This window comes from Lemur catta, chromosome 1 (assembly GCF_020740605.2).
Source record: "Lemur catta isolate mLemCat1 chromosome 1, mLemCat1.pri, whole genome shotgun sequence".
NCBI classification, from domain to species: Eukaryota; Metazoa; Chordata; class Mammalia; order Primates; family Lemuridae; genus Lemur; species Lemur catta.
This window is the reverse complement of record NC_059128.1, coordinates 271,109,751-271,126,183: the sequence shown is the minus strand read 5'-3', so window position 1 is coordinate 271,126,183 and position 16,433 is coordinate 271,109,751. Positions and strand designations below refer to the sequence as shown.

General features: G+C 37.5%; 2 long non-coding RNA genes across 2 annotated transcripts in view; both read left to right on the top strand.

The window, feature by feature from the left end:
• LOC123642634 overlaps positions 1-2,775 on the top strand; it is a 145,014-nt gene extending 142,239 nt beyond the window's left edge. The window contains exons 3-4 of the long non-coding RNA XR_006736501.1: positions 1,607-1,690; positions 2,690-2,775. This is a non-coding gene — a long non-coding RNA (uncharacterized LOC123642634). The remainder of the gene's footprint in view (positions 1-1,606; positions 1,691-2,689) is intronic.
• Positions 2,776-5,336: 2,561 nt separating this feature from the next.
• Positions 5,337-16,433, top strand: part of LOC123642628 — a 90,381-nt gene continuing 79,284 nt past the window's right edge. Inside the window, exons 1-2 of the long non-coding RNA XR_006736499.1 lie at positions 5,337-5,466; positions 9,207-9,351. This is a non-coding gene — a long non-coding RNA (uncharacterized LOC123642628). The remainder of the gene's footprint in view (positions 5,467-9,206; positions 9,352-16,433) is intronic.

The following is a 16,433-nucleotide window of genomic DNA, read 5'->3' as shown; positions in this document are numbered from 1 at the left end:
GGTTCTCTCAATATATTACAGAGATCAAAACAGTGGTTGCCTATGAGGTGGTATGGAGTGGGATATACTGGAAAAGGAGAGGAAGGCAACTCTCTGGGGTGATGGAAATGTTCTGTATCATCATTGGGTGGTGGTTATATGAGTGTGTGTAATTGTCAAAATGTATTGAACTGTCTCCTAAAAAGCTGTACTTTTTATTGGATATGAATTATGCCTCAATGAAAAAGATAATAAAAAAAATTCACAGTGATTGTGATGGTTAATTTTACATATCAACTTGACTGGCCACAGGATGCCCAGAGATCTGGTTAAACACTATTTCTGGGTGTATCCATAAACATGTTTCTGAAAGAGACATGTTTAAACGATTTTTCATTGATTTTCAGTTGGAGTTTCTACATATATAATTATATCACTGATAATAATTGCAATGGTGTTTCTTTCTTTTCTTTCATATTTTTACATCTCATTTGTTTACATTGTATTTCATTGGCTGATTCTTATAGGAAAATGTAAAATAATAATGGAAAACATCTTTGCCTGTTACTGAATTTAATATGAATAATGCTTTTAATTTTACCATTAGACATGACTTTTGTTTATTTTATTTATATATGTACACATATTTATTTTCACATTAAATAAATAACCATCTATTTCTAGCCTAAGTTTTAAAAATATAATTAAGAATAGAAGCTGTATTTTACAAATTAAAGTTTTTGGTACCTATTAGGAAACCATATAATTTTTTTCTTTTGGTTTAAAAATATGATAGATTATATAGACAAGTTTTACTACAAGATTCTATTTACAGATATTTTATTCAATAGGGATATCAAACTGTTGATTAGTTTAACATGTTTTCACAAAGTGTTTAAGATGGCTAGTGTAAACATTCAGGATAAGAATTTGATCTTACATTTCATAATATATACCACAGTTCAATTTTATTACTAAAAAAGCTACAGTTTTATTATATTACATATTTATGTTGAGTGGAATAAAATCAGAGGTTCTATACAAAATCAAAAATATCTGGGTAATGTAGCCTGTTGAAGACATATTCCTGTCCAAAACATGAGGCATGCATCCCTTTGAAAACAGGGACTGGCCAAGCTCAGTGGCTCACATCTGTAATCCTAGCACTCTGGGAGGCCGAGGTGAGAGGATTGCTTGAACTCAGAAGTTCGACACCAGTCTGAGCCCTGAGCAAGAGCAAGACCCTATCTCTATTAAAAATAGAAAAAAAATTAGCTGGGTGTGGTGGCACATGCCATTAGTCCCAGCTACTTGGGAGGCTGAGGCAGGAGTATTACTTGAGGCCAGGAGTTTGAGGTTGCAGCAGTGAGCTATGATGACACCATTACATTCTACCCAAGTCAACAGAGTGAGACTCTGTCTCAAAAAAAAAAAAAAGAAAGAAAGAAAAGAAAAAAGAAAACAGGGACTTCATTTGACATACACACACACAGACACACACACACATATACACAGACATAAAATCGACCTATACAGTGCCCTGGCATATAGTGGATGTTCAATAAATGATTCCTTTTTAAAAACATATTGAGTGAATCAGCTCTTATAAACACACCTTTTTTTTTAGGTTTGGCAAAGCCATGGCAGAAGATGATCGTACATAGACTCTTACTGGTCCTATCTCAGTCCTGGGAGCCATAGAGTAACCAGGGTAAGCATTTCTGTACTCTTTTCTCTTAGAAGATGCAAAAATATATCTGGCTGGGAGCCAGTGTTGAATTTTTTCTGACTTATTCTATCACAGTTTTATCATCATTAGGGAGAATTAATAAAGTCTTGTTAAGAGTAGGGGAAACAAAAGGAAGGTTAAAAGAAGCAGGAAAGGGTTAAGTTTTTGCCTTTGGAAGGAAAATGTGTTATTATATGTAGGCTTAATGAAAAACATTGTCAGAGAGGTGAAAAGCAATCTCCTGGTTAGACTTTTTACTTTCAATTATCATAATAAAATGACCATTTATTATGTTTATGCCACAATAAAACTCATTTATTTTATGTCTAACAATAATAATAATTAATGGCTAGTGGCTCTAATTTTTTAACTCATTTATTGCACATGCCATCTCAATTTCTTTGTAAACCCCAGTTTACAAATAAGTGAATGGAGTTCAGAGAGAGAGAATATATTCATAAGCTATATGTGGTTTAAGCAGAAGGCTGTGTTTTGAATTTACCCTTGTCTGGCTTTAATGCCACCCTTTTATACACTATACAACATAGTCTGATTATTTTCCTTTAAGTTATGAAAATATCTTTAAACCTTTTCTCTGGGTCTCCTTTAAATTATCCTAGTACCTTCCCATATTTGGTTGCTTCCTCAAAAATCAACTTAACATAAGAGCACAGAGGTTTTTTGTTTGTTTGTTTTTTGTTTTTGAGTATTCAGTCACCAATAGTATTCTGGGTGCTTTTTGAAACTAATTTTCATATGAGGAAAAAAATTAACCAACTGATACATACTATGGAGAAATCATATTGAAAATTATCAGTGTGTCTAAATGATCACATGCAAGACATTCCAGTTATTTAGAAAAATCTCATAAATCTTTGCTGATGAGATCTTTTCAAAAATTTTGGAGCAATATATAATCTTTCCCAATCTGATTAGCCTAGTTTCAGTTTTATAATAATAATTTTTTTCTCTTGTTTATAGCTATTTGCCGGCTTTCTACAAAATATTCCTAGACACTTTAGGCTACTAATCCTCTTAAGAACTGAGGAGGTAAGGGTCACACTGACCCTGATTTATTCAAATGTATCCAAGTATTCTGGCCCACCCATCAGGGCTTCAGACAGTCCCATGGCTATCCTGTACAAAAAAGGTTGCTGTCAAAGGCATGTCTTTTAGGGTGGATTGCATTTTTTTTTTCTGGAGTGAGTTTCTATCCATATGAAAGGGCACAACTTTCCATTTTTCTAGACTAAAATTTCATTTCCTATAGAAATAGACTTTTTATCTAACTCACCCCAAATGCATACGTTTTGAGATATAAAATGATGAAATCTGCAAGGGCTATTATACATCAAAGCAAGGGAAAGTGACCGAATAAGATGCAATAATAAAATAGAATAATAAAGAGTTTATAAAAATAATATAATACTACATAATTACTATAGTTATAAAATGTAAATTATAAAATACATAATATATTTTATATATAATTTAATATATGAAAATATAAATACATGTATTTATACATAATATATTATTTTATATATAATACATAAAATAATAATAGGAATAAAAATAGAAATCAAGCAAGATTAGAAAGTTTGATGACCCAAATAGTAACAGAGCTCAGAAGAATGCCTTGTATGGTAGAATGGTAGTAAGGTGGAAACGAAACACTTGTATTGCCCTTCTCATGTTATATTTTGCTGACCCTAATGATATTAATTCAATTAGCATCTTCTAAAATAGGGAAAAGCACACAAAAAAGATGTAAAAGGCACTTATAATTCCATTACTTTAAACCCCTTGAAATTATACTAAGGAAATAAAATGTCTTTTATCTCTCCAGTTCTACCTACTGAAATAAATATTGTTACTAGTTTGTTGCTTTTCAGTAATTCCTGAAAATACTTCTTGTAGTGCCTGCAGCCTCATTACTGGAAGCTCTGGCTTTCTGGTTACCTGTAAGTCTATTAAGAACGACAACCTGAGCAAAATTGGGGGGGACATGCAGGGATAGTGCTCTGCCTAACTGTTCAAGTCATTGCTCCCCAGTCACACGCGTGGGACCCCTGTACTTTTCAACCACTTGGCATTAGGGGTCCTTCTTATGTCTGGACAAATTTCTTGCTTCTTTTTCTTTCTTAAAGCTGGTGCCGAACTTCTGCTTGCTGGTCATTTCTGTCTGAGAATTCCTCTGGTTCTTCTCTCTGCCCACTGATGTTGGTGTGAGACACAGTCCCATCAAATTCTACTTCCTTGCTGTGCTCAATAAAAAGGACAAACAATATTGGGTCTACAAAATTAAATTATTCTATTTTGGAGATTTTTTTGTTATGTTGGCATAATTTTATAATAAATATAAGTAATTTGAAAAGGCTACCTTTGATCAGTTTTCTGCCTATTACATCAAAGTCAGTGGAGGAAATGCAACAATCAATGGCTTACTGTAGGTCTGAGACTCCTGCAGCTTTGGTAATAGTAAATAAATATTGCTACTAGGATGGCCTCAGTTTCTCTTTGACTATTTCATCTGCTCAGGAAGTTGTATGTTCGTGTAAGCCCCTGATGGCCCAGGTCCCTCCCCTTCAGGGCCTGCAGTAAGAAGCATCCGTCCTGAATTTTTCTTGACTTTTTCTTTAAATGCTTCTAATTTTTAATAAAACATATATATCTGGTTTCTCATTCAAATGAATTCTAGTAAAATGATACAAGACAATCAGATAACTAAATTTACTTTCTTGATGACCAGGAAAGTCATCAAGAGGCTCTTGATGTACCCAAAGGCTAGAAAAGGAAATAATGAAAACATCATAACCCCTAGGTGGTGGCTAATTTTGGCAATATGTAAGTCCATATATAAATAGTGTAAAATGTTCAAACTAGGCTGATAAAATTAGAATTAGTCCAATGATATTTGGAATCCCTCATCTGTAGCATGACATAATAATAACATTTCTCTCATAAGTTTGCCATAGCAATAAAAAGGAGATGACACATAAAAAGCTTTTCTGGTGTTGTGCCACAGTAAATACTCAGCAAACATTGGTTGTATTATAATTATTATTTCTAGAAATTTAGCAGCTTAAGATCATGTAGATTGAGGCAAAGGTTTCAGGGTTTAACCTCTTTTTAAGATTAAAAAATGAGGAGAAAAATGCATTTCTAAAAGTAAACTTTGAACGTCGTGGTTTTTCCATCCTTTGCAGTTAATACTACCCCTTTGGGCAGCACATAATGTGTTGATTTACACGTTTCAAGAGTACTTTATAGCGTCCATTGGTAATATTTCACTAATAAAGATATAGTTTTACAAAAAGAAACTTTGACTTGAGAGAACATGAGAGACAAAGTCATAAAGAAGAGCAGGTGACGTCCATAAATCAAATAAGGGTGAGAGTTGGGCAAGCAGGAACCAGAGGAGAGAGATGGCCACTGCAATGCAGACTAAAACGCGTCCAAATACTGAGTAATACACATTTCAACTCTCTCAAACAGCACTTACTAATTTTTAAAAATGGCATCTCTGTGGATGCCTTTATTACAAAACAAAAATTCTACACTATCATCAAGAAGGTACAAAACACAAGGAATTAATAAAGTCCCAAACCCACATGAGACGGGCAGGCACGTCATCACAGTAAGACGATACGATGTGGCTAAGGTGCCCTGACAGCCTGGAGGAAGAAACCAAACTTCGCTGGGAGCTTTGGCAAGGACTGCAGAGAGGAGGTGACATCGCGTCAGGACCGTAAAGCGTAAGTAGATGTCACCCTGCAGGGAATTAGGGTTTCTGGGAAAATTAATCTTTCCTAAGCTTGCCCTACACGTTGTCTTACGGTATTGTGGTCACTGCTTCATGAGTATGGTCTTGCTTGAACTGTGTAAACACCATGTGGGTGGATACTCTATCCCCATTTTACAGGTTTCGAAATTGATAGTCGTAAGTAACAAAGGCTCAAGTTTACACGGTTAGCTAGAGGCAGATGTGACCTCTGAATCCACGATTGCATGAGTCCATGTTTTTTCTACTTCAAAACACTGCCCTGAGGACATTCCAGGAACAGATCCTGGACTGGCAAAGTTATGGCATTTTGGAGAAAATGACAAGCTGGAGAAAGAGTAAGTAGGTCAGTGTCACAAGAGCCTGTAGTTTTGGGAAAGGGAAAAGGTACTGCCAAAAAATAAAGTTAAAGGATGTTTTCATATTCCATTTTCTTTAAAGTTTATATTTTAATTTTTTTTTGTTTTTTTTTGAGGCAAGGTCTTGCTCTGTCACCTGGGGCTAGAGTGCATTGCTGTCATCATAGCTCACTGCAAAATCAAACACCTGGGCTCAAGTGATCCTCCTGCCTCAGCCTCTGGAGTAGCTGGGACTACAGGCATGTGCCACCACGCCTGGCTAATTTTTCTATTTTTTGTAGAGATGGGGTCTTACTCAGGCTGGTCTCAAACTCCTGGCCTCAAGTGATTTTCTCACCTTGGCCTCCCAAAGTGCTAAGGATTATAGGCATGAGTCACTGTGCTGGGCCCCAGATTTTAATGTTTATAGTCCCCTTACATCTTCTCTCTTCTACAAGCAACACCCTGTCTTCTCATACCTAGCATACACAAGGCATATCATCAAAACGATCCCACGTTTCTAGGTTTATTCTCCCTCTTTTCTCTTTCACTCTCAGTATCATCTCTGTCTTCATAAAAGAATTATGCTAGTTACAGAGGGTATATTTTTAATCCCAATATTCAAATCAAAAAGTGTAGACATTCTGTTTCCCCAAGTCCCAGACTCCATCTTGTTATCTTGAACTTAGGAATGAAACTTAAATGAACCAATTGTAACTGACCTGTAGCTTTTCTTTTCTTTTTTTTAAATTTCAAAATATTAAGGGGGGGGTACAAATGCTTTTGTTACATGGATCACTTTTATAATGCTTAAGTCAGGGCTATAAATGTGCTCCTCACCTGAATAGTGTTCATTGCACCTGGTAGGTAGATTTTCACTGCTCCTCTCCTCCCCCCTTTCCCCTTCTTCATTTCCTATGACATCTACTTCTCTCTGTGCCCATGTGTGCCCTCAGTTAGTTCATTACAGTACATGTGTTTGTTTTTCCATTCCTGAGGTACTTCACTTAGAATAATAGTCTCCAGTTCCATCTAAGTTGCTGTAAAAGACATTAATTTACTTATTTTTATGGCTGAATAGTACTCCATGGTGTACATATACCACATTTTGTTAATCTACACATGAATTGATGGGCACTTATATTGATTCCACATCTTTGCAATTGTGAATTGTGCTGCAATAAACATTTGAGTGTGGGTATCTTTTTGGTAAAATGACTTCTTTTCCTTTGGGTAGATACCCAATAGTGAGATTGCTGGGTCAAATGGTAAGTCTATGTTTATTTCTTTGAGGAACCTCCACACCATTTTCCATAGAGGTCTTACTAATTTGCAGTCCCAATAACAGTGTGTAAATGTTCCTTTCTCTCTGCATCCACTCCAGCATCGATTGTTTTTTGACTGTTTAACAATAGCCATTATGACAGGGGTAAGGTGATATCTCATTGTGGTTTTTAATTTGCATTTCCCTGATGATTAGTGATGTTGCTGATCTGTAGCTTTCCATGTCTCTTAGAAGGGACCTTTTAAAGTTTGACTCACGATTCTGTTGAAAAGCATTCTGGTCAAAAAAAATTAAGGGCCAAAATTTTTTGTTCAAAATTCCTTGGCCCATTAATTTGCAGTGGTGTTCCATTTCATGTAAAGATGGTTTGGCCAGCTTTCGTCCTGATCTAGGCTGGTCATTAAAAGTCCCATGACATTGTTTTTGAAAGAGTTAGAAGTGTTAAGTCTAGAGTTTTGGCCAAATTCCATGTTAAGTCATTGGGTTTTGCCTCTTAGCTCCTCTCTGTGGCTTTTGATGGTATTCTTGGTTATTTTCTCAGACTTCTTAATGGATGGGAAGCTCTCTTTAATAGTCAGGTGCATACACATTCTTTTCCATGGTACTAAGATTTGAGCCAGCAGGTCAATAGATTTGGGAGATTCCTACAAAGTTCTCTTAGTCTAATAACTGGGGAGTCTCTGGGCATCTTTATGTTCCACTAATCTATTGCTATGTAACAAACCACTCCAAAACTTAGTGGCTTAAAACAATGACAACATTTATTTTACTTATGTTTCTGCATTTTAGGTGAGGCTTGTGGAAACAAATGTCTCTGCTTTACTTGGCATCAGTTGGATCAGCTCAGAGGCTGGGGCCTGGAATCACTTGATGGCTTGCTGCTCGTGCACATGTTTGGCAGACGATGCTGGCTGTTAGCCGGGACCTCTGCTGGGGGCTGTGGTCAAAACACCTCTATGTGACCTTTCCATTTGGCTGCTTGGCTTTTTCACAGCTTGGTTGTTATGTTTTAAGGATGATTATCCTGATAATCAAGTTGAAGCTGAATCTTCTTTTCTTTTTCTTTTTTAAATTAGCCTTAGAAACTATGTAAATACCACTTCTGCAACATTTTATTCATTTGGAATTATTTTGTCCAATCCACATTCAAGGGTAAGGAAATTAGATGCCACCTTTTGAAAAGGACATGGTAAAGAATTTGTGTATATATTTTAAAACACTGCACCTACCCTCTTGCCTCTGTTTAAAATGAGGAAATGGAGCATCAGGAGAGTGGCAGAGCTGTGATTTGATCCCAGGCTGTCTGATCCTGAATTAATTATTTTTCTCAATGTTAAAATGTATTGATAACTATTCTAAGTGCACCTTTATGATAAAGAACTTGTACTAGTTTGTCTAAACGCATTGGCAAACCATGGTCTGTGGGCCAAATCTAATACATTGTTTGTTTTTGTAAGTAAAGTTTTATTGAGACCCAGCCATATTTTTCAATTTATGTATTGTCCGTGGCTGCTTGTACTCAGCCATGGGAGTGAATAGTTACAGTACAGACCTTACAGGCTATTTGGCCATTTACAGAAAATGTTTGCCAACTCCTGCTTTAGATTGTCTATCTATTGTACACAATTTCTGGATTTCAGGAGATGGACTACCAGCTTATGCTAACTACATGGACAAGAGTGTCCTAAATTGGTGGAACTTGAAAACTGATGATATTTTGTCCCAGGGCCAAAGTGTGTGGAAGTTGGACTATGCACACAAAGCTGTGTAAAATGACAAAGAGGGCTATAAAACCCATATTTGTTTTATCAGTCAGGGTAGAGTCAGAGATGCAGAACCACTAGGGATTTTCCATAGACATTTGACCTTATGCAATTTAGGGAGCTGGTTCAACAGTATACAGAAGGCTGTTTTCTTTTATATTGGGTGCTATAGCTTGGAGTTGTTATAGCAGTCATACAGGAAAGAAAGCATGGTCAGGGTGGAACCAGGCAGCCTGGGCTAAAACCTGTGAGGGCAAACTAGAACCTCCAGGGTGAATTCACTTATGAAGATGGACTGGAGCCCTCATGTGTCCCCTACTTCCTCTAGGTCTCCTACCTTGATAATGTGTGTGTCCTGTAGGAGAAACTGGTACCCTTTGTCATTCACTGGCCCAAGAGTCAGAGATGCTGAAGCAGGAGCTGAAGCAGGAACAGGAGGTTATGCAGCCATGAAGCTGAACGCTGCCACCAAGGTGAGTCAGCAGATAGAACATAGGAGTGTAGTCACTGCAGCTGCTATCCAGCTCCAACCTCTGCAGAGTAAAAATAATATGGTTGCTACTTCACGTCTGTCTTCTAAGTCTCAAGCAAGAGGCCTCTCATGGCCCACACTCACAAGAATCATGTGGGGAAGGTAATCTGAGAAATGGAGGTCCTGCTAGTTCACACAATACACAGGACTCATTGGAAGAATGTTCCACAGACATCTCAGAGTCTGCACACACTCACCAAACTGACCCCCACCTTCTGCTTTCCACCCTTGGTGATGACACCACATCAACAACCTGGTCATCTTTGAAGATTTTTCCCTGTTCTTCAGCTGATCCTCCTCAAGTGCCCATTCTATCTTCCAAGAGTGTTTCCTTCCTTGCCACTTCCGCTACCTTAGTCCAGCCATCACCATTTCCTGGGACATTACTGCAATGACATGATGCGGCTGTCTTGGTTGCTGATCTTGAACCTCTTATCAATCATCTTCTCCATTGCTCTCTGAGTAGGCTGTCTAAAATACAAATGTCACGACCCCCCTGAAGTCATTTAATGTCTCCTTATATTATTGAAGATAAAGTCTCAACTTATCATGGTATACAAGGCCACTCATAATTTGAACAACCTCCTGTCTCTCTTTTCTCCCACACTTAGATCATGTCCTGGTCCAAATCACCCTTTCATACATCTACTGACATTGCACATTCTTTCACATCTCTACAGTTTAGATATGCAATTTCATCTGTCTCCTCCCAGGATCTGCACTTCCTGCCCAACACATGTACTTTCTTCTCCAGTGTATCTTACACTCATTCTTGAAGATTTGGCTCCAGTTTCATCTCCTTTAGGGCCTTTCTATAAACTTTATTCTCTCTGCTCCAATTTGGGCAGTGCTGTTCCTCTGTGCTCTCATCAACCACAGGAGCCTAGCCTTTGTCTATTATAGATTTATCATACCTTGTTGTAATTGACTGTGGGTTTATTAATAATAAGAAGAATTATTGTTAATATTATGGTATCTGGAGGCTACTGAATGTAAACTATGCACCAAATACAGTGTCAGAACTTTACAGTATCATTTAAGACTTAGAGCAAACCCATGAAGTGGGCACTAATTCTGGCAAGAATTGACATAATTTGTCCACAGTTATATTCCTAAGAAAAGAGGTTCAAACTTGACTTTTAACACTGCGTTTATTAGTTCTTTGAACAGAGTCTAGCTAATAGGAGATACTCCTTAAATGTTTACAGAGTTTCAGTTAGAAAGGAGGAATAAGCTTTCGAGATCCATTGCACAGTTTGGTGACTATAGTTAATAATGTAATGCATATTTCAAAACGTCTAAACGAGTAGATTTTAAATGTTCACATGACCAAAAAATGTATGTGACATGATACATATATCAATTAGCTTAATTTAATAATTTATTTTTGAAAATATATAAAAATCACATTGTATCCCATAAATATATACAACTATTATTTGTCAATAAAAAATAAAATTAAAAAATTTGATGAATGGATGAGTCAATGAATATAATTTTAGTCTTTTAACATGTCCTTAGATTTTCATGCCTTAAATCAGAAAATGGTCTTAAAGCTGATAATATTAGTCTTTATGAAAAACTGGGAGAAGACATATTTTTGACAGGCAGGCCACTCTTCCAGGAAGTGAAGCTTTTGTTATCAAAACATCCCAAACACTGATGTTTACTGCCAGTCCTGGCTGAATTACAATGTTGTTACTTAATCCAAAAGTCCAAATAAAGCTATATTTTAAGGTGAAAGGATAATACAATGATTGACCAAAATATAAATTGTATTAAAAAATTTAAGAGCACAAAATTATAACTGAAAACAATAAAAATATAAATTAGAAAAACAAAACATATCTTACGTATATTATTGGGAAGATATAATAAAAAAGAATGGGAGATCATTTTTCATCTATTAGATTGGCTAAGTTAAAAAATGAATATATGCTGTAGACATTGATAATTCTTTCCTGCCACCTAGCACTAAAACCCTCTTTCTATGGTTTGAGGAATTTGTAACTTATGAGTTGCTGTAAGAGGCACAGACTGTCTCCTACTAGAAAAGTTGAAAACTGTTAGATACTACATTTTACAGCTTCCCATACAATATGACCTAGACTCCTTCAAGTGGTGTAAGAAGCAGAGATGGTAGATTTAATGAAAAAACAAACTCTCGAGCAGCTTGCAGAACTCAGGGAAACTTTTTTTTATGTTTGCCCATTTACTATAAAGGATATTACAAGGATACAGAACAGCCAGATGGAAGAGATGCACAGGACAAGTTATGGGGGAAGGGACATGGACCTTCCATACCCTGACTGGGTGTATCACCCTCCAGGTGCCTCCACTTGTTCAGCAATCCAGAAGCAATGCATTAGCCACTGGTCATCAGCTCAACCTCAGCCCCTCTCCCCTCCCCAGAGGAGGGAGTGTGGGACAGAATGTTCCAACCCTCTAATCACATGATTGATTCCTCTGGCAATTGGCCCCATCCAGAGGCTATCCAGGGGACCACCAGGAGTCACTTCTTTAGGACAAAAGATGCTCCTATCACCCAGGAAATCCCAAAGGATTTAGAAGTTCTGTGTCAGATGCTCCTAGTATTCTGGACACTACAAGGGTCTTAGGAGCTCTATGGTAGAAACTGGGCTCAAAGACCAAATGTTAGAACAAAAGATTCTCCTAGCGCCCTGATCTACAAGGACTTCAGGAGCTCTGTCTCAGGCACCAAATATCTATTTCACAATATCAGAGTAGGGATTCTCTGGAGGCAGTTGACACTTGCTACAAGCTTAATTTTCTTGATGAAGAATTGGTAGTAGTGCAGTTGTTTTGCTCCATGATTTTGAAATGGTCTGAAATTTCTTTTCTGATCAGTTCTGTGCCATGATTTGACTGTTGTTCTGGCTGTTTGTCCCCAAGCCTGGTTCTTCAACCTTGCCAATGATTCTGTGAGCTACTTTTCATCCTTTCAACAAGCTCTTTTTATGCTTACGTCACCCGGAGTAGTCTCCCACCCAGTTGCTTACATCTCCACAGGGAAGAAGAAATCTCCAGACATGCAGCAGCCACCTTATGAATATGAGGGGATCGAAAGCCAAATGAACGAGATCAGTTAATGCAGGGAACTAAAATTATGGAGCTGCCAATTAACTGCAGGGAGTTAGCTATGCTCCCAGCAAAATTGTGTCCATTTGTCAGGGTCGTTGCAAGGGATAAGGAAATATAGAAAATAGAAAATAATAGAATATAGAAATAAAAGAATACACAGAGAAGAAAGTACAATTTCAATAGATGGGGAGCCAGGGAACCTCCAGCATTCCCATGAACTGCGAGACTCTGAGTGAAGTTTCACATCAGTATTTATGGGTACAGTGATCAGTCGCCAGGGGTAACAGATTTACATAATAACAGGTAGTTCGTTTTGGGTTAAAAGTCTCCAAAAAGCTTCTAGAGATCCCTTAATTAACTCTATCTACGTGAGCAAATGGTTACAAAATCTTTCTAAGACAAGGTTCTAAGTCCTAAGATAAAATTATCACTTAGCAGAAAGGCCAAACAGAAATATAGTGGCTCTATATTTCCTTATCTAGTTTTTGTTGATTGAGACAGGTAGTCAGGAGTGAAGCAGGAACTGTCCGGTAGGCTAATTGCTTTTAGCCGCAGGTGTCTGTCAGGGTGGGCACTCTCCAGGGTGGGCACTCTTTGAACAGTTCTCATCCTGTGGCCCCATACTGAGCTTTGTCATACAGAAGCGTCAGGAGCAAGCAGAGAGGTCTGAGACACAGTGTTGCTGTGGAAAGCTGTGGATCGGGTGAGACGTCCTCCTGAGGGGAGGCAACTTTTGATATGTGAACTAACACGTTCACATATTCCTTCAGGGCAAAGCCCTGCAAAACTCCTGAAATCTTATATGTCTCTATATTATAGGACAACATCTCTATAGGGCAACAATTAACAATGGCAGAATTGCCTCGGTGGGGACATCCGGATGGACATCCTGGATAAAATTCTGAACTGGCAAGACTGTGGGGAAATAAATTGCCATTCTTAAGCAGTGCTGACCAAGTGTGAATTGGTATAATAATCTGGAAAGTAATTTGATAGTTTCTATAAAAAATTTAAAAAATGCATATATTCTTGGATCCAGCATTTTCAGTTTTGGGGATCTATTCTACAGGGAAAAAAGCACTAACATGTAAAGACAGAAGAAGGATATTTATTGTATTATTACTAGTGGCAAAATATTGGAATCAACCCAAATGCCCGTTAATAGGGTATAATTGCATAGATAGTCATATATGTATGTATGACATGTATCTTATGTATACAGTGTAAAGGACCCCTGGAGAAAAACTTTAATATTCAGCCTGCCCTTCACCTGTGAGAACAGAGTTGTTCCTTGAGACAATAGAAAATTCTTGGGTAACCTTTAACTGATTGTTTTAATTGCTTCAATCTGTACAACCACATTATATAGATGCAGTTAAATTTTACTAGGACCATTTAGGTTGCACAATCTATGGAAGAATGTACTTTGATTAAGACTAATGCTTTCTGATTCTGTAAACTTGCTTACTTAAAGGTTGTTATTGAAACAGGTGGTCCGAGGCTGGTCCCGGGCCTCTGCAACAATGGAAATATGATGTAATGCTATCTCAATCCTTGTGTTAGAAGTCATGTAGTCCTAACTTAAATTAGTATAAAACCTCCTTGCTTTTTCAGCTTGGGGCTGCTCTCTGTGCTGCCACCTTCGGCAGTGCAGAGGGTAGTTGCTGCCCAGCTAATAAAAACTCCCAATTTGGCTCAATTAGGTCTTTAAGTGGTCATTATCTCGCTCTCCATACCATAACATACAGTTGCAGTTCTATAGTTGTATATGTAATTATATAGCTATAAAAATATTAATACCTTGAAGGGATGGTGAATATAAAGAACATTATTGTATTTTTATAAAAGACAGGAATTAAAAACTGCCTTGTGCTTTTTGGGGATATATTTTTGGGATATATATGTGAATGTGGATAAACACATGGAAAGATAAACTCCAAACTGTTGAAACTGGTTACTTCAAGGGAGTGAAGTTTTATGCAGGGAAGTGGAAGTAGATAAAGTTAAAGTTTTCTTTATATGACTCGGTATTATTTGACTTGTTACAGTAAGCATGAATTATTTCTTATGTCAAAAAAAAAAAAATCCAGAGGGGAAAAGCTTTCTCCAAACCCTATTATCATCTCATGCTAATAAGTGGATTTTGGGAGGCAACATACTACAGAGGTTATGAACACAAGGCTTAAATATTGGCTTTTTACTTACTTACCTGTAGGGGCTTGAGCAGAATACTTTCTCTGTAAGCATTGCTTTCCTCATTTAGAAAATAGACGGTAATGTCTGTTAGTTCCTTGCGTTCTACTGCCTGCTATGAGACAACTTCCCACTCTTTTTAAGCAATCCCTCAGTGAAGAGAGGGACCACAAAATCAAAGGAATTTTATCTAATGGATACTATAGCAATATTTTAAAGACTTTATTTATTTTTTTAGAGAAATTTTAGGTTCACAGTAAACTGAAAAGGAAGGTACAGAGAGTTCTCGTATACTTTCTGCCCCACACATGCATAGTTTCCCTCATAGCAACATTCTCCATCAGAGTGGTACATTTGTTACCATAGATGGACCTACATTGATACATTATGATCCTAAGTCCATAGTTTGCATTAGGGTTCAGGCTTGGTGCTGTATGTTCTATGGGTTTGGACAACTGTGTAATGACATGTGTCTGTCATTATGATGTTATACAGAGCATTTTCACTGCCCTACAAATTCTCTGTGCTCTGCCTATTCTACCCTCCCACACTCCTCATAGTGACCTTTTTAATGGGAGGCTCACAGTTTATCTTTTTGCTGCATGGAAACTCTCTGACCAAGGACAACAATCCTCTTCTCATACCTGATCTTGGAATCAGTGCAGGGGAGTTAGCAAATGAAGATGTTTGAAGTCTGGGCTTGCTATGGTCTTAAAAAGAAGACATAAGACTGCCATTCCTTGCGCTAGCAATTTTCTGTTTGCTATGTATCCACGGGGAATTAAAACGTGTCCTCTTTCTTGCCTCTGTCTAATATATGTACCATATCTTATTTAGTTCAAGGATATGATTTAATTTAAATGCACCAACTTCATGAACAAAATCTTTAGTTCACCCTGTGTCTAAAATACTTATCCAATAGAGTGTGCATTAGTTTTCTAGGGCTTCCATAACAAAGCATGACAAACTGAGTGGCTTAAACAATAGAAATTTATTGCCTCACAGTTCTGGAGACTAAAAATTCGAAATCAAGGTATCATCGGGTTTGCTTCCTTCTGAGGGCTCTGACGGAGAATGTGTTTTCTGTAACTTTCTTAGCTTCTGGTGGTTTTCTGGCAATCTTTGGTGTTCCTTGGCCGGTAGGCAAATCACCCCAACCTCTGCCTTCATGTTCACGTTATGTTCTCTCTGTATGTGTGCCTGTGTCCAAATTTCCCTTTGTCACAAAGACATTAGTTGTCTTGGATTAGGGGCCCACTTCACTCCAGTGTGACCGCATGTTAAATAATTATATCTGTCACAGCCCTAACTCCAAAAAGGGTCACATTCTGAGGCACTATAGGCCTGGATTCCAACATATAAATTCCTGGGAGACAACATTTAACCCACAACAGTGTATTAAAAAAGTTAAAGGAATAATGCACAATGTAAAGTATTTGGCAGATGTTACCATCATTTTGTACAGTTGCTCTCACTGTTTTGCCATTTGATATTTAACTGTTACGCTCATTTAATCTGATAAGGACCCTTCTTCATTTTCTACTGTGTTGACTTAATCATCTAACCACATCAGGCATACTCCTCCAGGGATCACCAGTATCTACACTGGAGTGTTGTGTTTTAAGTTGTGGACCTCCACCAACCTCAGCCAAGCTCTGTGTCATCAAGAGGCTCATGTTGGGGCTGATGTATCAGCAAGACATAGTGTTTTCTCAGCTCTAGCCAGAT